The following is a 26,822-nucleotide window of genomic DNA, read 5'->3' as shown; positions in this document are numbered from 1 at the left end:
CATTTGGAAATCTGAGAAATTTCAGTTTTATTTCTAAAACAGTGCTTGATTCAGAATGTGTGTCAGCTGCTTCATCAGCCTTGATTACTTGAGATGCCATTTTAAATAAAGCAATGTATATACTCTCTGCAGGGGACATGAGCAAAATACTTTCACATTCTCGTTTTTCAGTATGACCTGAAATTAATCTGACTCTGAGAGCCTTTCGGCTACCCTTGGCGGGGACTTTCAGACTGTGTTAAGCTCTCGCATTTCTCGTGGATTTTGGGCTGTTTGAAGCTGGGCACCTCAGAGGCATTTTGCGTAGAGGTGGAACTGTGAGTCTGCACTGGTAATTACTCCAGATCTACGATTTCTTCTTTGAAATCATTGATAATATCACTGTAACATTTGCAGTAAAGTTACCGATGACAAAACTGTGAATGGCGAGGGTGCAAGTTATAGTTAACTTAGGACATGAGCTATAGTTACTTGATATAACTCCATTTATAAAAGCTGATTTGCTATGTTTTGTGCTATATAGTCCCTGTAACCTGTTTTTTTAGTGAATTTCTAATATATATATATATATATATATATATATATATATATATATTCTCCAGTATTAGGGGTGTCTTTCATAGATTCACATGCTTGAATATCCCCCGTCGTCGAAGTGGGAGTCCCACGGTACATAAAATAGCAGTCATATATGCATGTATACATGAAAAATATAACTAATAAAAATATACATACATATAGTGCAGTAAATTGTAAATTCTAAAAGTACCATAGAACATAATAGGCCCATTGAAAAGCCTAAGGGAGAACTCACTTTAGTAGCATATCAGAGTCATTATGTGTTGGATCACATTCCAGCCAATCAGGCTGTAGCCTCCTCTAGAACCTTCTCCTCAGAAGCCCAAGTCCTCAGATTTTCTACCGCACGTCGTGTGAAGGGAGTCTCCCTGAGCTCTGCTCAATTTTCTTCTACTTTACCTGTTTTTTCTTCAAGAAAATGTCTTCAAACAAGAAATCTCTGTTTAAAGCCTGCCCTTCATGTGGTAAACTGCGCCTTTTCCACGAGGATCCACACAGTAAATGCATTTACTGTCTCTACCCAGACCATGAGGTGAAAAACTGTAAGTACTGTCGCACTTTCCCTCCTAAGACTCTGAGAGATAGAGAGGCCCGTCTCCTTCTGTGGCTACAGAAGTTGAAGACTTCGGAGTCTGTGGTTTCTAATGTGGAGAGCCTGTCATCTTTTGCTTCAAAGTCCTCTCAGAAGCGTGGGTCTGAGACCGAGGTTCCTTCTCCTTTTCTCAAGAAGAGTAGACTGTTGGAGTCCTCTAGGATTGTCTCCCCACAGGATTCGCTTCAGGGCACGTCTACGGGACCTGGTTCTCTGACGTCTGCGCCCAAAGCCTTACCTACCAGTAAGAAATCTGGTTTTGGCTCGTCGACGGGCTCGTCGACGCGCCCGTCGACGTCTTCAGCGTCGACGAAATCCATTTCTACCACCTCCACGTCGACGACGACATGTTCCATGTCCACCGGCGCTACGTCGACGACGACCACCTCGTCGACGGCGACCTCGAAGGTGAGACCCATCTCTTCAGTGGTGAAGATCTCGTCGACGACCGTCAAGGATAGACCGTCGACGACGAAGCCGTCGACGCATACACCGTCGACGAAGACCAAGCCTCCACTCAGCGCCCCGTCGACGACGAAGCCGTCGACGCATCCATCGTCGGCGCATCCATCGTCGACGAAGACCAAGCCTCCACCCAGCACCCCGTCGACGGGCCCGTCGACGGTGCCCCCGTCGACGACGTCTCTGTCGACCAGCATTACTTCGTCGACGGCCTCGTCGACGACTCTCATTCCGTCGACGCCTTCGTCGTCGACGGCCAAAGCGCCACTCTCGTCGACGAACAAAGCCCCGCTCCCGTCGACGGGCCCGTCGACGGGCAAGGAATCCTCGTCGACGAAGAAAATCCCGTCCAAGTCGCCTCAGGGTGTTGCTGACGGTGCCGCATTTACGCCAATGGGCTCGTTGGCGTCGCACCAACCTCTACCAAAAACGGCTTCCATCTACACAGTGGTTACTGCTTCTTCTTTGCGGACCATACCACTCATCCAACTGAGTCCTGTGAGGAGTGGGGCTCGTCTTCCAGACAAATTATTCCAGTCTGGTGAGGAAGAATCCGGAAACGATTCGGAAGTGGAAGGATTATTTAAACAGGCAACAAGTCCTTCGGATTTGAATATTAAGTGCCAGGAATATAGTGACGAGGGTGATGTGGTGGACAATGTCGAAGATGGGACTGACTTGTTTCCTGTTGATACGTCCGAACCGGTGCCTTCAGAGCCTGTTACCCAGATACCTCTGTCCTTGGTGATGAACCTTCAGCACATGCTGGATGATTATAACCGCAGGTTTCCTTCTTCTACTCCTGCTTCTCCAGCACCACTGCCTCCTCCGCAGCCTCAACCGCAACTTCCTCAGGCACCTACACCAGGTTCACCGGCTTCACCGGATGGTGCTCGCCCTGACACTGGCGACGAGGATCCGGATCCTCACAACACAGATGACGACGACAATGACGCCGACATGGCTGAGTGGGACGATTATAGGGCTCAAACACCTTCCACTCCGCCCACCTCGCCTCTACATTCGCCCCCAGTGGACATGGCACATTTCCACAATTTGATGATCCGGGCTACAAAACGGTTTCATCTCAAAGTCGAACAACAACAGCATGAAAGTGATTGCTTTCTATATGACTTTAAAGACATCTCACAAAGGCAATCCCACACTATACCAATCGTGGAATATATTTGGAAGGAAGGCCTTAAATTGATGGAACGTCCCAATTCTGTTCCTGCGGTCTTACCCAGATTGGACAGGAAATACAAAGCACCGGCGTCTTCTCCGGCCTGCTTGGTGTCTCAACCGAAGGCAGATTCGGTAATTACTCAGGCTGCGCAAAAAAGATCGCGCAATCCTGCAACGCCACTCACGTCTCCTCCTGATCAGGAAGGCCGCAAATTGGATTCCATAGGAAAGAAATTCACGACCATGGCGGCTACTACAGTGAGGGCGGCAAACACTTTGGCTATACTGGGCCGTTATGACCGCCAGATGTGGTCCGAGATTGCTGCATTGATTCCTCAGCTGCCTGAGGCAATCCGGACAGAAGCACAGGCGATTATTCACGAGGGAGAGTTGATTTCTTCCGAAATCATTGATTGTGCACTCGATATTTCCTCCACGGGATTTCGACAATTGGCGGGGGCTGCAGTCTTGAGGCGTCAAGGCTGGCTGCGCTCTACCACTTTCCGTCCTGAAGTACAGGCAAGAGTCCTAGATTTACCTTATGACGGACAATTATTGTTTGGCAAACATGTGGATGATGCCCTTGAGGCGATAAAAAAGGACACTGACACTGCGAAATCCTTGGCGAGCCTACAATACAAGAAACGGCCTTTTCGGGGTGCACGGGGTAGAGGCGGAGGCTCCTCTACTTTTCGTGGCTCAAGTCAATATCGTTCATTCAACACCTACAACGATAACAGACAGCGGGGTGCCTATCAATCTCAAACTCGACAATCCACCTCCAGGCCTTACCAAAGGAAATCCACTTATAGAGGTGGACCAAACACCAAAAAGCAGTGACTGCCTCAGACCCTTCCTTTTGCCGACCGTACATCTTGGAGGTCGCATCTCGAAATACTTTTACAAATGGTCCACAATCACCTCCGACCAATGGGTCCTGGACGTTATATCCAAAGGACACACCCTGGAATTCACAAAATTTCCACCCAATCATCCACCTTCGGGGCCACCACCCCCTCATTTCAAGGACCTTCTGGCCCAGGTGAATTTAATGATCAAAAAAGGAGCCATCGAACTAGTGCCGCAAGATCAACGCGGCAACGGGTTCTATTCCCGCTTTTTCTTAGTAAAGAAGAAGTCGGGGGAATGGCGTCCAATATTGGATCTACGAGCTCTAAACAAATTTCTGATTTCAAAAACTTTTCAGATGTTAACTCTGATCCAAATTCTGAATTTTCTCAATCCAAACGAGTTCTATTCCACAATCGACCTTCAGGACGCTTACTTCCATGTGCCAATCCACCCCAGACACAGGAAGTATCTCCGCTTCACGGTCGGGCAGCTACACTTCCAATTCAAAGTCCTACCATTCGGCCTCCGCTCAGCGCCAAGGGTTTTTACCAAGATCATGGCCCCCGTAGCTGCCTTCCTACGTCTCCAAGGTATCCAATTTTACCCATACCTGGACGACTGCCTCATCAAGGCAAGCACTTTTCACCAGACGGAGCAGCACACTCAAGTTTGCGTCTCCCTTTTCCACGCCTTGGGGCTTTCAATCAATTGCCAGAAGTCACACTTTCAACCATCGCAACGGAGAAATTTTCTCGGAGCCTTGCTAGATTCTCGGCAGGGAAAAGTGTTCGTTTCCCAGGAAAGACAGGACCGCATGTTAATGATGGTGCGCTCCCTCCAATCAAAACTGTCCGTTTCTGTCCGAATGTTCAAATCATTCCTTGGCATGGCATCCTCGTGCATCCACCTCATTCCAAATTGCAGATTGCACATGAGGACTCTCCAGGAGGAACTGGACAGGCAGTGGAAACAGGTGTCGGGGTCCTTCGAGGACAAGGTCCTTTTAACACCTCGCATACAGAAAGCGCTGGAGTGGTGGGCTCACCCTCCACACATATCTGCGGGCCGTTCATTCCAGGACGAACCCCCAACTCTGACGCTTACGACAGACGCGTCTCTCGAAGGCTGGGGAGCGCATCTCGACGGCATGTCTGTGAAAGGGAAGTGGACGGCAATACAACGAACTTGGCACATCAATCGTCTGGAACTCTTGGCGATTTTCTTAGCCCTCAAATCTTTCCAGAGGTTAGTGCGGGGACACACTTTGCTGGTGAGGACGGACAACACCACCAGCATGCACTACCTCAACAAGCAGGGCGGCACGAGGTCTCTTCCACTTTCTCAACTAGCACAAGAAATATGGGATTGGGCGATTCAACGTCAAATTCATCTCACAGCCATTCACGTGCCAGGTGTGGCCAATGTTCTGGCGGATTCACTCAGCCGAGCGTCATCAGACAATCACGAGTGGGAACTCAATCAGCCCACGGTCGAGTACATCTTCCGGCGGTGGGGCCAGCCACGGATGGATCTTTTCGCGACTGCTGTCAACAAGAAATGCCCACGCTTTGCAAGTCGGCATCCCCACAGAGAGTCGAGCGGGAATGCATTTTCGATCGATTGGTCGAAGGATTTCATCTATGCTTTCCCTCCACTTCCTCTGATCCCTCGATTGTTACACAGGATGAGGTTCCAACCTTGTCGCATCATCCTGATCGCACCCAAGTGGCCGAGACGTCCATGGTTCACGGACCTGCTCCTCTTCTCGCAGTCCGATCCGTTGCCACTCCATCCTCTGCCGCACCTCCTCACGATGCAGCAGGGACTAATTTGTCATCCGGATCCAGCATACCTTCAACTCCATGCCTGGAACCTGAGTACAATGAATTTGCACGTTTAACTATTGACAAGGACTGCAGGGAGGTGTTAGCGCGGGCTCGCGCACCCTCCACCATAAAAACGTACCAACTCAAGTGGAAACGTTTCTGTGTCTGGTGCCGCACCAAGGATTTGGACCCAATGACTGCAAAACCTGAACAAATTTTACCTTTCTTTTTATCCCTGGCAAAATCAGGTCTGTCCCACTCAACTCTTAAAGTGTTTCTGGCGGTGATTTCCCGTTTCCGCCATGATGGTTCCACATCTTTATGTTCTTCAAGGATCATTAAACAATTTTACAAGGGCCTTTTTAGGATGTTTCCACCTATCCGTCGCCCTCCGCCTGCCTGGCGTTTGAATTTGGTCTTGTCTCAACTACTTCTACCACCATTTGAACCTATTCACTCGGCAACTCTTACATTTCTCACGTGGAAAGTTGCTCTTTTACTCGCCTTAACGTCCTCAAGACGTGTCAGTGACATCCAGGCGTTTACCATACAGCCTCCTTTCCTAAAATTCTCCAAAGAGGCTGTGACATTACGAACTAATCCTAAGTTCATCCCAAAGGTTCCCAGTGACTTTCATCTCAACGAACCTGTAATTCTGAAAACTTTCTTTCCTGCTCCGCAAACTCCAGCTGAGCGGTCATTGCATTCATTAGATTTGAAACGTTGTCTCAAATTCTACATTCAACGAACTGCACCTATCAGAAAATCGGATCAATTGTTTGTGGCATATGGTCCAACTTGCAAAGGACAACCTGTTACCAAGCAGACTATAACCAGGTGGATCTCCTCTACCATATCCTTCTGCCACCAACGGGCTGGAAAGCCCCTTCCTGCTCCTGTTCGAGCTCATTCAACTAGAGCAGTGTCTACTTCGGCTGCCCTTTTTGCGGGGGTACCCTTACGCCAGATCTGCAGAGCTGCTACTTGGTCGAGCAGCCATACTTTTACTAAGCACTACTGCCTGCAATCAACAGACGCCGCGGATGCGGCAGTGGGTCAAGCGGTGCTGCGGAATCTTTTCCAGTAAAGGTGAGCCTCTGTTGCTACCCGCCTCCAGTCATAAAGGTTCTTTTTCATAATTATGTTTTGGTATTTAGTGCATATTACCATATATGTATATATTTACCTTCTTTGCTTGATGTATTACCTTTATGACTCCTGTGATGTTTTTACTGCTTTCTACTCTATTCAAGCATGTGAATCTATGAAAGACACCCCTAATACTGGAGAAGAACTATAGTTACTTACCTGTAAACTGTGGTTCTCCAGTATTGGTGTCTTTCATAGATTCACATGCGACCCTCCCATCCTCCCCTCAGAGGCTCTCTTCTCCTCAGGCACTTTTACTTACTCTGTGCTACGAAAATCTGAGGACTTGGGCTTCTGAGGAGAAGGTTCTAGAGGAGGCTACAGCCTGATTGGCTGGAATGTGATCCAACACATAATGACTCTGATATGCTACTAAAGTGAGTTCTCCCTTAGGCTTTTCAATGGGCCTATTATGTTCTATGGTACTTTTAGAATTTACAATTTACTGCACTATATGTATGTATATTTTTATTAGTTATATTTTTCATGTATACATGCATATATGACTGCTATTTTATGTACCGTGGGACTCCCACTTCGATGACGGGGGATATTCAAGCATGTGAATCTATGAAAGACACCAATACTGGAGAACCACAGTTTACAGGTAAGTAACTATAGTTCATATATATACACACATCACACGAAGATGCCTGCTTTGGAAGATAACTGCGCCACAAGATGTTTTTCTGCCAACAATAGGTTTATTCAAAGACAGCAGCGTTGGAACAGCACTCCAGTCCGCAAAAAATGTTTCTCAAAACCCTTCCCAACGCGTTTCGTGGATCACTTCCTCAGGGGAATCGGGCTGAAGAAAGAACAGCTGGGCAAGATATCGGCAGTTCTTATTTCATTTCCAAGGACCTGCCCCAGTGGGCGTGGCCAACACCGTGGCCTTGTGGTTCTCGTAGTTCTGCCTATTGTATTCAAGTGATTTGTCCACTGTTCCAACCAAATAATCATAATAGGTATTACCCATGTGGGTCGGGGCTTGACATGCTGCAAACAAGCGCCGCTGTGTGATAAATTGAACAACCGGCTCCTGTGCCAGTAGTAACTCCGCCGTTTGACGGACTCACTGGAACGCCATGACAGCGTTGGGTTGTCTTCCGCGACCCAGGCTGGCCTCCTTACATACATCACACGAAGATGCCTGCTTTGGAAGATAACTGCGCCACAAGATGTTTTTCTGCCAACAATAGGTTTATTCAAAGACAGCAGCGTTGGAACAGCACTCCAGTCCGCAAAAAATGTTTCTCAAAACCCTTCCCAACGCGTTTCGTGGATCACTTCCTCAGGGGAATCGGGCTGAAGAAAGAACAGCTGGGCAAGATATCGGCAGTTCTTATTTCATTTCCAAGGACCTGCCCCAGTGGGCGTGGCCAACACCGTGGCCTTGTGGTTCTCGTAGTTCTGCCTATTGTATTCAAGTGATTTGTCCACTGTTCCAACCAAATAATCATAATAGGTATTACCCATGTGGGTCGGGGCTTGACATGCTGCAAACAAGCACAGCTGTGTGATAAATTGAACAACCGGCTCCTGTGCCAGTAGTAACTCCGCCGTTTGACGGACTCACTGGAACGCCATGACAGCGTTGGGTTGTCTTCCGCGACCCAGGCTGGCCGCCTTACATACATCACACGAAGATGACTGCTTTGGAAGATAACTGCGCCACAAGATGTTTTTCTGCCAACAATAGGTTTATTCAAAGACAGCAGCGTTGGAACAGCACTCCAGTCCGCAAAAAATGTTTCTCAAAACCCTTCCCAACGCGTTTCGTGGATCACTTCCTCAGGGGAATCGGGCTGAAGAAAGAACAGCTGGGCAAGATATCGGCAGTTCTTATTTCATTTCCAAGGACCTGCCCCAGTGGGCGTGGCCAACACCGTGGCCTTGTGGTTCTCGTAGTTCTGCCTATTGTATTCAAGTGATTTGTCCACTGTTCCAACCAAATAATCATAATAGGTATTACCCATGTGGGTCGGGGCTTGACATGCTGCAAACAAGCGCCGCTGTGTGATAAATTGAACAACCGGCTCCTGTGCCAGTAGTAACTCCGCCGTTTGACGGACTCACTGGAACGCCATGACAGCGTTGGGTTGTCTTCCGCGACCCCGGATGGCCGCCTTACATACATCACACGAAGATGCCTGCTTTGGAAGATAACTGCGCCACAAGATGTTTTTCTGCCAACAATAGGTTTATTCAAAGACAGCAGCGTTGGAACAGCACTCCAGTCCGCAAAAAATGTTTCTCAAAACCCTTCCCAACGCGTTTCGTGGATCACTTCCTCAGGGGAATCGGGCTGAAGAAAGAACAGCTGGGCAAGATATCGGCAGTTCTTATTTCATTTCCAAGGACCTGCCCCAGTGGGCGTGGCCAACACCGTGGCCTTGTGGTTCTCGTAGTTCTGCCTATTGTATTCAAGTGATTTGTCCACTGTTCCAACCAAATAATCATAATAGGTATTACCCATGTGGGTCGGGGCTTGACATGCTGCAAACAAGCGCCGCTGTGTGATAAATTGAACAACCGGCTCCTGTGCCAGTAGTAACTCCGCCGTTTGACGGACTCACTGGAACGCACAAGGCCACGGTGTTGGCCACGCCCACTGGGGCAGTTCCTTGGAAATGAAATAAGAACTGCCGATATCTTGCCCAGCTGTTCTTTCTTCAGCCCGATTCCCCTGAGGAAGTGATCCACGAAACGCTGCTGTCTTTGAATAAACCTATTGTTGGCAGAAAAACATCTTGTGGCGCAGTTATCTTCCAAAGCAGGCATCTTCGTGTCAAGCCCCGACCCACATGGGTAATACCTATTATGATTATTTGGTTGGAACAGTGGACAAATCACTTGAATACAATAGGCAGAACTACGAGAACCACAAGGCCACGGTGTTGGCCACGCCCACTGGGGCAGGTCCTTGGAAATGAAATAAGAACTGCCGATATCTTGCCCAGCTGTTCTTTCTTCAGCCCGATTCCCCTGAGGAAGTGATCCACGAAACACGTTGGGAAGGGTTTTGAGAAACATTTTTTGCGGACTGGAGTGCTGTTCCAACGCTGCTGTCTTTGAATAAACCTATTGTTGGCAGAAAAACATCTTGTGGCGCAGTTATCTTCCAAAGCAGGCATCTTCGTGTGATGTATATATATATATATATATATATATATATATTTTGCCACAATGTGATCCTATAGCTGTTGAGAGCGCTCCGCAGTGTGTGCTCAGCCCATGGGTCGGATCCTGACCCAGTAATAATTTTATGGAACAAAAGAGGCGGCACAACCGGATACTTTACTGAAGCCTTTTAATCAGCGCTTCACCCCACCGACGCGTTTCAGCCACGGTCGGTGAACAAAGCCTTGTTTGGCTGAAACGCGTCGGTGGGGTGAAGCGCTGATTAAAAGGCTTCAGTAAAGTATCTGGTTGTGCCGCCTCTTTTGTTCCATAAAAAAAAATATATATATATATATATACACACATCTCAATAGTAACAGGGACCTACTCACCTTTTTCTGCCTGGATCAAGTGGACAGAAAGGAGAGAGGAGGTGATCGTGTTAAGGCTCTAAGGGTGTTGGAGTCCAAATACATTATAGACTTGCAAAGTAAATGGCCAACAGGGCTGAACAATGACGAAGAACTATGGGTACATCTATAAATAAATCGAGGCAGAACGCAAAAGGAGCAGGAGAGGAAAATGGGGAGGAACTATTAATTGAAGTGTGGGACCACACAGAAAAACAATAGAACAGAGTAACAACTATCTCCCTCTAGTCTCTACAACAACATGATTAAAATTATTTAAACAAATCCATTTGCCAATTGCGCTCTCTTTAGTCTAGGGACTAAATAAAAACGCACAACTGCCCATTCAGGTGCTGGAGTACAGTCAAGCAGGCCCATACAGGGCATGATAAAATAAAAAATATGGGAATAATTGAATAATCTGCATATACTCCTAGATGCGGCAGTTGCCTATCGATAGGCATAAATAATTATTTCCATATCAACTGGTATGTGGAACATGTTTCAAATCAGTTGAACAGCTTTAATAAGACAATATTCGTTTTAAAAGAATGTGAAATACTGCCGGTAAATAATGAAATGCCATTTCTTTTGTATATTCCCCCCTTTGGTTTGTATAAATCATGTATATAATGAAATGTAAATAGAAACTGTTTTTAACCTTGCACTTTTGAAACCATTGTTTTTAAGTCAAAAGGTTCCATGTCCCACTTTGTAACACATTGAAAGATGGCCATCGTTTTGGGACGTAGAGGTTAAGTCCGCTCTCACTGTCTATTAGAGAGATGTGGGAATGGCAGGGAATATAATGGTTTCCTTTAGTTACACACACCAACAATGACGAAGCCGTGAGGTGAAACGCGTCTGTTGGAGGGGCAGGGGATCTGCCAATGAATCAAGTTTTTTGAAAATCGGATGTCCAGAGTGCATTCCATTTTCGGCATACGAGAAGAAGCTGAATTGTTGTGTTAATATATATATACACGCACATATTGTTATATATGCGCAAACAACGACGCAAGGCCAAAGGAAACAAACACAAACTACAGGAAAAGAGTAGGCTGGAAGAAGGGAAAGTAACTACTATTGCATCCCGATATGAGAAGAAGACAATTGTAAACTTATCACAAATACAACTAAGTGACAAAGAAAATAATATACTTAGTCTGGGTTTGACGTACTGCCCTGCTAATGACTTTAGCTATGTGAAAACAAGACTCGATCTATTTAAAGGTACGAGAAAACTAAAACTACAGAAATATCATCTTCTAAACAGAAAACATGACACAAGTAACCCTTCAATGGAAGCTGATAATGTTGAAATCTCCCATAGTAAAACTCAAACAGTGGAAATGTTACAACAAGAGATACAAGAATTATGGGATGACAGATCGTCTGGGACAGAGTCTAACATGCAGGAACATATCATAGATACATCTAGGGACACCTCAAATATAGGATGTATTAGAACTGCTGATCCACTAACGGAATTTCGACCCAAATCAACTTTTAATCCAATAATGCTCAAGGACTCCATTGATCTATTCCATGATCAGGTTACTGCTCAATTAAAGGATTTGAACATAAAAACTCGTAGAGGCAAAAAAAGATATAATAAAGAACGGACAGAATACTTTGCCTTAATGTCCAAACTCAAAAAGAACAATAAAGTTATCATCAGGCCATCAGATAAAGGAGGCAATATCGTGTTAATGTCTAAAGAAATGTATACAAAGGAGGCATACAACCAACTAAACGATAGAGACTGCTACATGAGATGCAATGCGAGTGACTTAAAACAAATGTACACCTTATTTAATAAAAAACGTTCAAATTGGAAATCTGAAGGCCTAATAACAAGCCAGGAATTCAAGTTTCTGAAAAATGACTATCCAGTGGTACCAACCATCTATTTTTTACCCAAACTCCATAAAGACCCAAACAATTCACCGGGACGGCGGATTATTTCGGCGAGAAAAGGATGTTTGGAACATGTCTCTCAATATGTGGATTATTTTCTACCAAATCACGTCAAGAACTTACCATCACACGTCAGTGACACCAGTGACTTTTTACGTAAAATTAAGGACCTGAAGTGGGAAACCGGGAATCTACTGATGGCGCTTGACGTGAGCGCTTTATACACAAGCATCATTCACACTGATGGCTTAAGAGCTTTGGAATACGATTTGGAGAGGTCCTTGGGCAATATGAAAAAGCATAAAACAATGTTACTAGAGATGGTTGAATTTTGTCTCAATAACAATATCTTTATGTTTAATAATCTTCTCTACAGACAATCAAGGGGTGTGGCCATGGGGGCCAGCTTCTCCCCCAGTTATTCCTGCGTACACATGGGCTGGTGGGAGCTGGTCCTCATGGTGGAACATCAGGAAGCTATGACTACCCATGTGAAAACATGGCTCAGGTTTATTGATGATTTATTTGTTGTATGGGACGGTGATATGGACACTGCTAATGAATTTGTGAAGGTTATTAACAACAATATACTAAATCTACACTTCACAGCAAACATAAGCACCACCTCAGTAAGCTTCCTTGACACTGAAATATATGTAGAGAATGATAAAATAGAGACTAAATGCCACAGCAGGTAACTCTACACTCCACGCAAAAAGCTTGCATGTCCAACATTTGATTACCATCATCCCCTACGGGGAGATGCTGAGGTTGAGGCGAATACATAGTAAGGAAACTGACCTGCTAAAAGCCCAACTGGACAGTAAATCTAGATTCATAGAGTGTGGTTACAATGAAAAATTAATCAATATTGCCATTGACAAATCGATGAAAAAAGAGAGATTAGACTTGCTAGTAACGGGCAAAAGTAACCAAAATTGCAATGGAGATACAAATACCACTGAAAGAAGTACAGCAAAATATGCTGGGAAAGACAAAACATTTAGGCTGGTGGTTCAATATAGCCAGCAACACAGAAAAATAGAATCCATAATTAAGAAATACTGGCCACTAGTACTTAGTGACCCTGTAATAGGTTCTAACCTTCCAAAAAAGCCATCTATTACCTATAGCAGAGGTCGATCAATGAGAGATGAACTTATAAAGACTAGTCCAGAGGTAATTGAGTCAGCCAACTGGCTACAAACACACAGTCGGTTCTATAACTGTAAAGTCTGTAAGGCATGTCAATAAGGTGTAAATACAACATCATACATTTCACCCTTTGATCAGAAAGAACACAAAATCAAAAAGCTACTGACCTGTAAAACAGAATTTGCTGTTTATGTTTTATCCTGCCCCTGTAATTTATTGTACGTGGGGAGTACAAAACTCCCAAGTACATAAAAGAATTTTACAGCACTTACGGGCCATAAATAATCAGGATAATACTTATCCAGTAGCAAGGCATTTTAAAAGTAAACACAAATCCAACAGTCGTGAGCTAAGATTCTATGTAATTGACTGTTGTAGCAAGTAGAAGGGGAGGCAACAGAGAAGAAAAATTACGTCCACTAGAAACAAGATCTATCTTAGAGCTCAATACGAAACAACCGTCGGGTTTGAATATGTCTGAGGATTTGTCCACTTGCCTTTTACTTTCTGATCTTATGCTCTCCCATGAAACATCCCTAAGAATATGAGGTTTTACTACACACAAAGGATTTTAGACTGTATATATGAAATATTTATATATTCCTGTATATTTATTTAGCAACTTATATATTTTTATGTATATTCTATTCAAATGGTTTTTAGGCAACTGTATTGTGAATCAAATTAAATTATAATATATGTATTGCCTCTAAAGACAGAACGGCTTTTGTCTTTTAAACCAATTTACATACATACACTCATATCAGTCTATGCTATCTTGAATAGAAGCAAATACTCTATCCTTTGCTACCTAATAACCTCTTTATATCTGTGTCATTAACGAGTCAGGTATCTATACTGATATTAACCATTTTATCAATTTCTTGGATGGCCTCTCATGCAATTGGTATGTGCACTTGGCATTTTAAGTTAGGACTAACTCTACCTCAATGTAACTGAATTACTGGGGCTCCAGGAATCTTGCAGGAACTAAAATGTCTCTAATGTTGATTGAAAATGTATTTATACAGTTATCTACAATATGGGTTAAACAGCATTCACTCATACACATATAAATGTATGGGTTGATCTGCTGTTGTATAATAGTATCCCCATAGTGATGTATTAGCCTATTTTTAGCTATTTTATTATAAACTAAATAGGGTAATTTTGCACAAAATGAAAAAAACTTTTTTTTAAACTTTTTGCACTTTGCACATAGCAATTTTTCACTTAAACAGTTCTTTGAAATTTAGGCATTGTTTTTTTCATCTAAATCTAGGATGGAGAATGATGGTTTAAAATAATATAGGATATGTTAATTTATATGCCTGTTTGCTAATATGAAAAGTGATGAGGTATTTCTTCTATGTCTATAATTTTAACCTTAAGACACGGAACGGCATGCACTGATGGAATGTATTTAAACCAATGCCTACCTGGACACTGTGTCATGTGATCAAGGCCCGAGGGAGGGGCCGAAACGCGTCATGGCGTCCAAGCACTGAATAAACACCAGTAAGCACGAAATTGTGGTCCATGTCCGTTCTTTGAGTGTGCTACAGGCATTTGTTTGAACGGAAACCCCAGGATAATTGTTATGTTTCATGTATCTGAGCATTGGTACATTCGCCCACTTGGGCTCAATCTTGAGAAACATTTGAAAAAACTTTTTGATTTGACATAAGGGTTTAACCTTTGAGTAAATTGTAACAAATTAATTTAAAGTTACATTAATCTCTGTGATCCTTATACAGTTTCTTTTGTACATATTGTATAATGTATATTATATCTGTGTCCAATTACACATTCAAATATGGCCGCCACAACTGTGGTTGAACTAACACTGGTGTGAGGACGAGTAGTCCTACGTTTATGTTTATATTTTTTGACTTTAAAAATGTAATTGTTTGTAAACACCGTTACCCGTGACCAAGGTGCGGCTGCACCGAAACGCGTCGGGTGTTGTTTGGCATTCCGTGTGTGAATAAATAACACGCTAAAAGGACCTGGGCTCGAGTCAACTTTGTGATTCATAAGTTGTTTCTTTGAATATATATATATATATATATATATATACACGTGTTGAGAAGTACTTCCCAAAGAAACAAGCACTCCACGGGGTTCAGTATTCCAAAATTCTTTAACCAATAGCAACCAAACGGGTTTCAGCAATATGCCTTTCTTAATGCTTGCTTGAATAGCAAGGCGCCGTTTTGACTATAGGTTTTTAAAATGATACAAAGTGCCCGCCCATTGGAGGAGAAATGTATGGACAGAAAGGACAGACTGAGGCCATCAGAGTCCAAAAACACTCCAGGTAGTATATTTCAAACATCCAGGTGGTGATATAAATCCAGTAATCCTATTCATAATGCCTGCAATGGGCTGTCCATAGTTCCCCCAAGAGGTCAAATTACTTTGCATCACGGAGCAAGTTGTTCAATAAACACACCCTACCAGTCTGGCGTGATGCGGTCAAAGAAAAAATATTTACGCCTCGCCAGCAGATGACTGACAATTTATTCCGGCAGTCCTTTGGCACATTCTGTAGGGGGATAGCCCGATAACTATGTCCCCAGTAATTAAGTAATCTCCGTCTGTGACGATCAATTAAGCAATCTCCAACTGTGTTGCTAGAATAAGCACCAATTCCAGGCCAGCAGTGTCGGTTCAGGGAGGCAGTGGCACATTAAATAAAGTTCTACACAGAGTTCCACCAATGCTGAACTATTTCAAGATGGCCCACACAAGCGAAACTCCCGCCTTGAAAGAATTTGGCAGCATGAGTGGAACTATATATATATATATATAAATATATATATATATATATATTACCTACTGGCGGTCGCCAGTAGGTATATATAGTTAGCATTTTTTCTCTATGGGATTTTTGAAAATTCTATGTCTAATAACTTTGGCGTTTGTGGACGGAATTGGCTGAAATTTTCAGGAAAATGGAACATTTTGTTTCTGAGTAGCCCCTGAAAATTTGGGGGGGTTTCGTCAAGGGGGGGCCGAGAAAAAAGGGGGGTCCCAAAACGTGTTTTTAACATTGAGTTTTCCATAGGGCGGTTGGCCTCACTTTTAGCCCGAACGGCTGAATGGATTTGCACGAAACTTGGCAAAATTGTAGGGACTGGTAGCCCGATGTGCCTTTGCTAGGTCTCAATATATGTGCTCCAGTGGATTTTGAGAAATTAACGTTCAAAAAAAGATATATATCTGTAACAGCGGACCGGGCAGCGCTCCAGTTCGCGTACTTTTCGCGTTATGGAGCTTTGTGAAGCGAAGCTGATTGGTTCTCCAGCGTCTGTAAACATTCCAAACAGTCCGTAGCGGCCGCCATCTTGTCTCTCGGTAGGATCGAGAGACAAGAGGAGGCCAAAGCGAAGGGGAAAATGACCATAAGGGGGCATAGTAGATCCTCCCTGACCCCCTAGGTTTGATGTGGAGGTTTTAAAAGGGCCCCGCGGGGCAAAAAAAAAAATAATAATAATAATCGAACGGCTGAATGGATTTGCACGAAACTTGGCAAAATTGTAGGGACTGGTAGCCCGATGTGCCTTTGCTAGGTCTCAATATATGTGCTCCAGTGGATTTTGAGAAATTAACGTTCAAAAAAAGATATATATCTGTAACAGCGGAACGGGCAGCGCTCCAGTTCGCGTACTTTTCGCGTTACGGAGCTTTTGTGAAGCGAAGCTGATTGGTTCTCCGGCGTCTGTAAACATTCCAAACAGTCCGTAGCGGCCGCCATCTTGTCTCTCGGTAGGATCGAGAGACAAGAGGAGGCCAAAGCGAAGGGGCAAATGACCATAAGGGGGCATAGTAGATCCTCCCTGACCCCATAGGTTTGATGTGGAGGCTTTAAAAGGGCGGGGCAAAAAGAAAATCGTTTTTTTGGTGGGGTGCGCCCGGTTAGCGTAACGGGAAGCGGACTGGGGAGCGTACTACAAGGGATGAAGAATGATTGACTTTTAACTTATTGTATGTTTATAGACTTTTTTTTTACTTTTTTTTCTACTGAGTGACGTCTCGGCCTATCTTCACGGGATGCAGTCCCTACCATCTCGGCGTTTAAGCCCAGGGGGACCGGTAGTGTGGGAGAGATAACGGGGCATATTATCAAGGGGGTTTATCTCCGCTTTTTTGGCTTTAAAAGCCAAGAAAGCGGAGATAAAATTATCTCCGTATTACCTAGCTGTCGCTAACACCAGTTAGCGACCGCTAGTAGGAGATAGCGACCATCTTGGGCCCCACTTTGCATGTCAGTGATATTTATCACTAATGACATGCAAAGTGGGCATGCCAAGATGTTAGCGACTGGAAACAGTCGCTAACATCGCTATCTCCTATTACCAACTTTTGGAGATATTCGCGCTAAGCGCGAATATCTCCAAAAAGTAACACCTGCCCTGAGCAGTTCTTAGCCATGTTATCCAATGGGAGGTGGATAACATGGCTAAGAGCATTAGCTCGGTAATGCATGAATATCGCGGACTTTTCAGCGATATTAATGCATTGCGGCCGGTTTTTATCGCATTTGCGATAAACCTTGATAATAGCAAGGTTTATCTGCGATAATTTCTGACGATGCTTAGCGGTAAAAAATTCGTTGCTAAGCATCGTTAGGGTAAATATCGCTTAACTTTGGTAATATGCCCCAACGTCTGTTAACGTTCGATTCGAAGGAAATCAGGAAGTGTTGAAAAACATTGTCTGCGCCATCTTGCCTTTTTTCAAATGCCACACTTTTGTCGTGCACGGCAGCCATTTTAGATGACTTGACCAGACCCACTCTCTGCACGCTGTCGATCCTTAGCATGGCTCCCCACCCTCGCAAGCATCTCCCCCAGGCACTGGTCACCCCCGCTCTCTGTCTTATGCATGGGCAATAAACCTCCCCCCATCTGCGCTGCTCTTCCCTGAGAATCACACCCTGTGCCCGCCCGACACCTCCCTTTTGCCCTATTCACTACCGCACCCTCTGACACTCCTCTTCCTCTGTGTCCGATTGTCCAGGCCGGTCCCAGGCTATCAGCTAGCCCTGCAGATGTAGTTTATGGCCCCAGCTGTAAAGAATTACCCCTCTTCAAAGGAGTTATAGTAGATCAAGGCCCACACCCGATGAGATCCGTCACACCACACGCGTTCCTACTATCTGAAAACCATCCTGTATTGTGATTGGGGAGGGGACCGAGCCTGAAGCGGAAGATTCCAGGGATGACTCTTTGTACATCAAAGTTTTTACAATTATGTGTCACATTAAAAATATATAGCACTCCAACAAAGTAGTAGGATTATAAAACTTTAATAACTTATAAATATATACAACAAAACAAAAACAGTAAAAACATTTAAACATTTTTAGGGAAAAAGAAGGAAGTAGCGGTCGGTTGTGCGAATAGTCCCAAGGCAGCACAACGTCCAGATTTCTGGACGGCACCCAGGTGATGTTGCCTGGGTGCCGCACTGATTTCGGTATCCGGCGTGGGGCGTCGCGGGGGGTGGGTCATCAGTAGCGGTCTGTTGTGCGAATAGTTCCAAGGCAGCAGAACGATGGCACCAAGGTGATGTCCAGTAAGTTGCCGCCCTCCGAATAATGGCGTGGGGCGCCCCGGGGGGGGGGGGGAGGCGGCGTGAACGGGCCTCCCCAGGTGGAGCCTCGTCTGCTGTAGTGGGGCGCCCCTTTACCGTTTCAGTTGCCATTCCGTCCGCTTTTGGTCCACTGTGTCAAAATCCGCAATTCAGCTGAGTTGCCGCCCTCCGAATAACGGCGTGGGGCGCCCCGGGGGGGGGGGGGAGGCGGCGTGAACGGGCCTCCCCAGGTGGAGCCTCGTCTGCTGTAGTGGGGCGCCCCTTTACCGTTTCAGTTGCCATTCCGTCCGCTTTTGGTCCACTGTGTCAAAATCCGCCATTCAGCTGAGTTGCGCCCACTCTTGCGGTGCAGCGATAGGCGGCTGTCACAGGACTCTCAAAATGGCGGCAGGCTCTTTCCTTTTTGGGCCTGGTCCACTGAAATGGCCCTGGGACACCTTGGAAATCGGACGCTTGTCTGCTAGGTCTTGGACCCCATTCTCGAAAGCGTCCCCTCCGCCTTGAGGATTCTACAAAAGTCTTGGGGGCCCCCGACTCCTGTAGGCTTCCGGTGGGGAGCGGCTGCCATGATTGCTCGCGGAATGACCACGACGGAGCCACGAGATGGTGGTGCTTTCATGCTGACGCCAGCTTCAGTCTGAAACATCCAGAAACAAGGTGGGGCTTTCATTGTTTGGGAAAAAAAAATAGTTTTCATCCAATGAAAAGTGTTATTTTTAGGTCATATGATCAAGCCTTCCATCATTAGGAAACCAAAAGTAAAATGAACCAATGAAAAGTTTTATAAACAAGTCACATGACCTGTTATGCGGCATAGGGTATAAAAAGCGTAGAAAATCCGTTGGCACGTGAGGCGGCGTCAGTAGCGGACCGATGTGCGAATAGGCCGAAGGCAGCACAACGCGCCAAGATCCGGATGGCACCGAGGTGGTGTCCAGCAAGTTGTCGCACTGGTGTGGCCATCCTACAATGCTGAAAGTCGGCGTGGGGCTCCCCGTTGGCCTGTGAGATGGCGGCAGTAGCGGACCGATGTGCGAATGGGGCCAAAGGCAGCGCAACAATATTTTCTGAATAGAAGACACCACAAGGCGCTGAGATGCCAAGATCCGGATGGCACCGAGGTGGTGTCCAGCAAGTTGTCGCACTGGTGTGGCCATCCTACAATGCTGAAAGTCGGCGTGGGGCGCCCCGTTGGCCTGTGAGATGGCGGCAGTAGCGTACCGATGTGCGAATGGGGCCAAAGGCAGCGCAACAATATTTTCTGAATAGAAGACACCACAAGGCGCTGAGATGCCAAGATCCGGATGGCACCGAGGTGGTGTCTAGTAAGTTGCACTGGTGTGGCCATCCTACAATGCTGAAAGTCGGCGTGGGGCGCCCCGTTGGCCTGTGAGATGGCGTCAGTAGCGGACCGATGTGCGAATGGGGCCAAAGGCAGCGCAACAATATTTTCTGAATAGAAGACACCACAAGGCGCTGAGATGCCAAGATCCGGATGGCACCGAGGTGGTGTCTAGTAAGTTGTCGCACTGGTGTGGCCATCCTACAATGCTGAAAGTCGGCGTGGGGCGCCCCGTTGGCCTGTGAGATGGCGTCAGTAGCGGACCGATGTGCGAATGGGGCCAAAGGCAGCGCAACAATATTTTCGGAATAGAAGACACCACAAGGCGCTGAGATTCGGTTAGCACCGAGGTGGTGTCTAGCAAGCTATGCAGCTGAGTTGCGTGCGCACTTGCGGCGAATAGGTCGAAGGCAGCATAACAATGTTTTCTGAATAGAAGACACCACAAGGCGCTGAGATTCGGTTACCACCGAGGTGGTGTCTAGCAAGTTGCCGTACTGGTGTGGCCATCCTACAATCCTGCTCCGAATAACGGCGTGGGGTGCCCGAAGGGGGGGGGGGAAGGCGGCGTGAACGGGCCTTCCTAGGTGGAGGCTCGTCTGCTGTAGTGGGGCGCCCCTTTACCGTTTCAGTTGCCATTCAGCTGAGTTTCGGCCGCTCTTGATGCTACAGCGACAGGCGGCTGCAAGAGGACTCTCAAAATGGCGGCCTGTTCTTTGGATTTGGGCCTGGTCCACTAAAATGGCCCTGGGACACCTTAGAACTCGGACGCTCGAATTTTTTTTCCTTTCCTCTACATGCAAAAAAAGGTAAATGCCCGGTACGTTACACGCTTCATCCGCCACGATGTACTCTCCAGAGGAACCGAAAAAATATATAGTTATGGTAACTATACCATGCATCGTCATATGGAGAGGTGGCACCGATTAATTATAGTGCTGCATAAAAGAGAGATTTGGAGGAGAACCCCCGACCTGCCAGTACATTCATCAAAGAAGTGGCACTGACAGCATCAGAGGCAAGGGAAACGGTCCCAAATATTTAGAAGAACTTTGGAAAGATTAAAATGACATGTTTAGATTGTGGCAAATTAATTTCATGTGGACAGATGAGTGTTACTCTAATAAATACAGCATATGAACATCATCATAGTCGATGGTTGGTAGAGACATTTTGACTATATCCTGGACCTTCCCGTCCTCGCCCAAAATGGCGCCGGAATAAATGGGACTCGTAACTCCTTGTTGTGTACTGGTTGCACAACCTTGATATCACGAGATACGTATGCAGTTTTGAAGCACATGGCGGGCGGGGACGAGAATAGATTGAATATTTCGATATCCCTATTGATATTAAGTTCTGATGTGTTATTGATTACTGTACTATTGAAAGTTCGAATTAACGTCACCCATGGTACTTGCCCGCAAATGTATATCTAGATAATTTTATTGTAAGTGGCCCTGTCGTATTTTAATTATAAAATGTACGTCCACCGATTCCGCAACTGTTAGACACTTTAGTTCTTGCAACCTAATGGCCCGCCCGTTACGTTCCTCTACAGTGTAAATGTCTACTCATCATATACGATTACAGTTTGCTCCGTGGCCGGCCCACGTGGTTATAGGCCCGTATTCGTATAATGACATTTTCACAATAAAGGTTTTTAAAAGAAAACATGGTAGTAGTATATACATTGGTAAAGTTTTTAATAATAGTCACTGTTTTCGAATCAGTAAAAGGCAAGTGAAATAAAGCAGTCCAATTACATGAAGGGTAAAAGGTATAATACGCAGGAACGCAGTAAAGATAAATGGTCAAGGGCTGTTGTGTTTTCTACTCCTGCAACATAAAGTGATCGATAAGAATCTGATATTCAGGCGTATCGGCGACTAAGACAGCAGGCCGACCCTCTTTTGCTCAACGGCTCCGTCATGGGACGAAGAAACGCCCTTTTTCTCGAAAAAGGAATATATTTTACTTGCAGGACAGTTGTAAATTTTCCGGGAAAGTACATTAGCCTGGAACATTATAACATATATTTAAGAAAAAATAATGTTCGAAAGCATCATTAGAATAAGAAAAGTAAAATGAACCAATGAAAAGTTTTATTAACAAGTCATATGACCTGTTATGCTTACGTTACGCGCTGCGCGTCGCGCCCCGGATCACTTCCGGATGCGCTAACGCGGCGCGTCATATGACGCATTACGCGACAACGCAGGTCTAGAATATAGTCAAAATGTCTCCACCAACCAGCGGTCAGAACACAACCCCTTTCAGCAGGCTAAATAGTTCTGTTAAATGACAACAGAAGGGACAGGCAACAAGAACCATCAGTGAAAGAGGGGAGGGCTAGTTCTTCTCTACCGGGTCACGTTGGGGCGCTACCGGAACTGATCGAATTGGTAGTCTACAGTGTTTCTGGATGTTTCAGACTGAAGCTGGCGTTAGCATGAGAGCACCACCATTTCGTAGCTCCGTCGTGGCCATTCGACGAGCAATAATGCTAGCCGCTCTCCACCAGAAGCCTGCGGGAGTCGGGGGCCCCCAAGACTTTTGTAGAATCTTCAAGGCTGAGGGGACGCTTTCGAGAATGGAGCCCAATCTCTAGCAGACAAGCGTCCGAGTTCCAAGGTGTCGCAGGGCAATTTTAGTGGACCACGCCCAAATCTGAAGAGCCGGCCGCCATTTTGAGAGTACTGTGGCAGCCGGCTATCGCTGCACCGCAAGAGCGGGAGCAACTCAACTACATGGTGAGCGAGACGCTGTAGTCAAAAGAGCGGGCGGTAAACAGCTGAATAGCGGAAGAGGCACAGTGTAGCAAAAGCGGGCGGAATGGCAACTGAAATGGTAAAGGGGCGCCCCACTACAGCGTGTCTTTAGGTGAAACGGATTGTGGGACAAGGTCAAGAATGGAAGAGTTACCAAAAGGCAAAAAGTTCCGCTTGATCCCGGGAGCCGGCCACCTATGTCGGGGGTGATCTCAGGCTACACCAGGAGAACACGACTTGGGGAGGGAGCCGGAGCCAAGCGCCCTCTCCGAGTCCGCGCCATCACACCGTCCCTCGGGGGCCTCCGTCAAGCGGTTCAGGGTGGCACCGCATTACATTGTTCACAAATGCAGTCACGTCCTCAAACAGTCCCCACTTTACTTTGACAATAGTGAAGCTGAAGCAAGTGCAAATAGGCTTCAGACAGTGTTACAAGCACTCCTCAAAACTTTGAACCATCAGAGTGCATGAGTTTCATGCTCGATCGATTGAGCTAGCCGGATCGGGCAACAAAAAGTATAAAATAGTTATGTAAATAGTTGTTTAATAAAATGTTTTACCCTGTTACTTTGCTGGTGTGTTGTATATATTTGTAATATTTGCATAGAGTTTATCGTTATTTTGGGCGGGGTGGGTGGCGGAGCCGAGCTGTATTGCAGCCATCATGGTGTGGAGTTCAGTTCATCTCAATAGTTTTGTGTTTGTCATGAGGGGTTGTTCCTAATGTTTCTATTTTAGCGAGGTCAAAAAGAGATCCCATTAGTGGCCTACTGATTTTGCTCGATTCCTTTTGTTTTTTTACACGATTTTTCGCTATCTGCAAAGACTAAACAGAGTATTGCGACTCTGTGCTTGTTTGTAAATAGAGAATGAACCAAAGAGAACCAATTCTAAAACAGTAAATGCTTGGATAACAATCAATCAAATGGAGAGAGAAGCAGGCACGACGGATTACAACGGGGGCAAAGGCCTGCGTTAACTACCCTTCACTATCTGCAAAGAGAGAGTACTCCTAATAGAAATGAGGGGGAGGGGGGGGCAGCATTCAAAGCAGATCAGTGTGCATAAACACGAAAATGTTTTTACTTACCACGTACTTGACATTCGACAGCTTATGATATTTGCTATTAAAAAACCATTGAAATTCACTGAAAAAACCATAGGTTAGAGACCATATATAGTTAGGAATTAGCATTTAAAAAACCTTGAAAATTCACTGAAAAAACCATAGGTTATAGACCATATATAGTTAGGGCTTAGCATTTAAAAAACCTTATTTTACTCACACAAAACCATTGAAATTCCATATATAGTTAGTTGCACTAACTATATATCGCGCACCCGCAATCCACTGCTGATGATGTCACATATTACATCATTCATGACATGGTCAGTGACATCACTGATGACATCACTGATGACATCTCAAATGACATCACTGATGACATCTCAAATGACATCACTGATGACATCACTGATGACATCATCTAGTGTCTGTGTGTTTTTGTAAAGTTTAAATATGTTTTACATATTGAAGAATGAGTGGATGTATGGAAGACTGAGTGTGTGTGTGGCTGGCTGGGAGGTGTGTGACTGTGCATATCAATGTGTACTTGTATCAGTGATTGTATAAGAGAGTAAGTATGTGTTAGTATATGTGTGAAAAGTATGGTGTTCTGTGTTTAACTGTATAGATGAGGAAATCGAAGTGTGATTGATTCTTCACAGGACTGACTAGGTGTATGAGTGCATATGATAGTGTTGTAATAATGAGTGACTGTATGTATGAGTGATTGTATGGGTGAATGAGTGAATGTGTGTGTAGACGTAGGAATCAGTGAGTGCGTATGTAGTAACTGGTATTGGTGTGTCATGATGTCATCAGTGATGTCATTTGAGATGTCATCAGTGATGTCATTTGAGATGTCATCAGTGATGTCATCAGTGATGTCACTGAAGTATGGTGTTCTGTGTTTAACTGTATAGATGAGGAAATGGAAGTGTGATTGATTCTTTACAGGACTGACTAGGTGTGTGAGTAACTCCATGGATGAGTGGCAGTGTGTGAGTGTCTGCATAGGTGTATGAGTGCATATGATAGTGTTGTAATAATGAGTGACTGTATGTATGAGTGATTGTATGGGTGAATGAGTGAATGTGTGTGTGTAGACGTAGGAATCAGTGAGTGCGTATGTAGTAACTGGTATTGGTGTGTCATGATGTCATCAGTGATGTCATTTGAGATGTCATCAGTGATGTCATCAGTGATGTCACTGACCATGTCATGAATGATGTAATATGTGACATCATCAGCAGTGGATTGCGGGTGCGCGATATATAGTTAGTGCAACTAACTATATATGGAATTTCAATGGTTTTGTGTGAGTAAAATAAGGTTTTTTAAATGCTAAGCCCTAACTATATATGGTCTATAACCTATGGTTTTTTCAGTGAATATATATATATATATATATATATATATATTTATATATATATTTCCACAATGCTCCTAATCCCAGAAGGTAAATTTTGATCATGTGAGCCCCCAGCTGTGGGCAATAAAAGAAACTGGCGATGTGATTCCTAGTCTCTGCCATTTATTTGCTGCCCCTCAGCCTGTGACCAAGGACAGAATAAATGTCTGAAACACCTAGGGCATAATAATTGAACTCATGCATTGATGGACTTTGTTGCAGCCTGATAGAACGGAGGTTTGCAGATGGGGAGTGTTTGGAACTGTATATATACATATATATATATATATATATATATATATATATATATATATATATATATATATATATATAAAGAAGCAGGTTAGTATTAGACTCCTTACCTTAGAATATCCCCAGGCGTCCGGTTGGATCCGGAAACTTTTGCGTAGCAGTACCCTTGCGCGTCGGTAGGCTTCGCGTCGTCTGCGGCTCCGCGTCCGTCGTCTGCATCGTGGGCGCCGGAATTGTTATTGTTATTGTTAGTTTGTTAGTTTAGATTTATAACGCGCCCAATCACCTACAGGTCTCTAAGCGTATTGGAAATAGATGTTGTTACAATAACTTAGCTTCACTCCTCCAAGAGACACAGCTACAGGACTATATTGCGATCAGGGCTCTTCTGAACAGCAGTGTTTTCAGTGATTTCCTGAACCGTAGGAGATTCACCTCCCTGCGTAGCCCCTCAGGCAGCTTGTTCCATAACTGAGGGACCAAAACAGAGAAGGCTCTCCCTCCCTTAGTCACTAATTTGTAGCGGGGGCAGACCAGTAGCTGAGCATCCGATGATCTAAGTGTTCTCTTCGGGCTATATACTTCCAGACGAGCTTTGATATAGGCCGGCGCATGGCCATAGATCGCCTTATGCGCTATACAGAGGCTCTTAAACTCAACCCTCTCTTTAACAGGGAGCCAATGAAGGTTTTGAAGTAGAGGGGAGGCCTTTGTTCGTCTGGGTAATCCGAAGATCAGTCGTGCGGCGTCATTCATTACGACCTGGAGTCTGTTTGTCAATGTTTTTGGGAGGCCAAGATACAGGGCATTCCCATAGTCGATCCGTGAAATGACAGTTGCTGCTACAATTGAGCGCATCATAGAATGAGAGAGGAGGGGGCTAGCTTTCTCAGTTGTCTAATGATGTTCGTGCAAATTCCAACAACGGTGGAAATTTGGCTGCACATTGACAGATCACAGTCTAGTTTAATCCCCAAACTCTTTACGTTGGCACTAGGTTTTGGGGCTAATCCAAGCTCAGCAGGCCAATACAGATCACTCCATGGTGAGGTGGTAGATGGGATTACCAGTACCTCGGTCTTATCCGGGTTGATCTTTAGTAGGTTTTCCGTCATCCACCCCACGGTAT

The sequence above is a fragment of the Lissotriton helveticus genome, chromosome 2_1 (genome assembly GCF_964261635.1).
Source record: "Lissotriton helveticus chromosome 2_1, aLisHel1.1, whole genome shotgun sequence".
Lineage (NCBI taxonomy): Eukaryota > Metazoa > Chordata > Amphibia > Caudata > Salamandridae > Lissotriton > Lissotriton helveticus.
The sequence above is the reverse complement of the archived record's forward strand: the minus strand, read 5'-3'. Positions refer to the sequence as shown.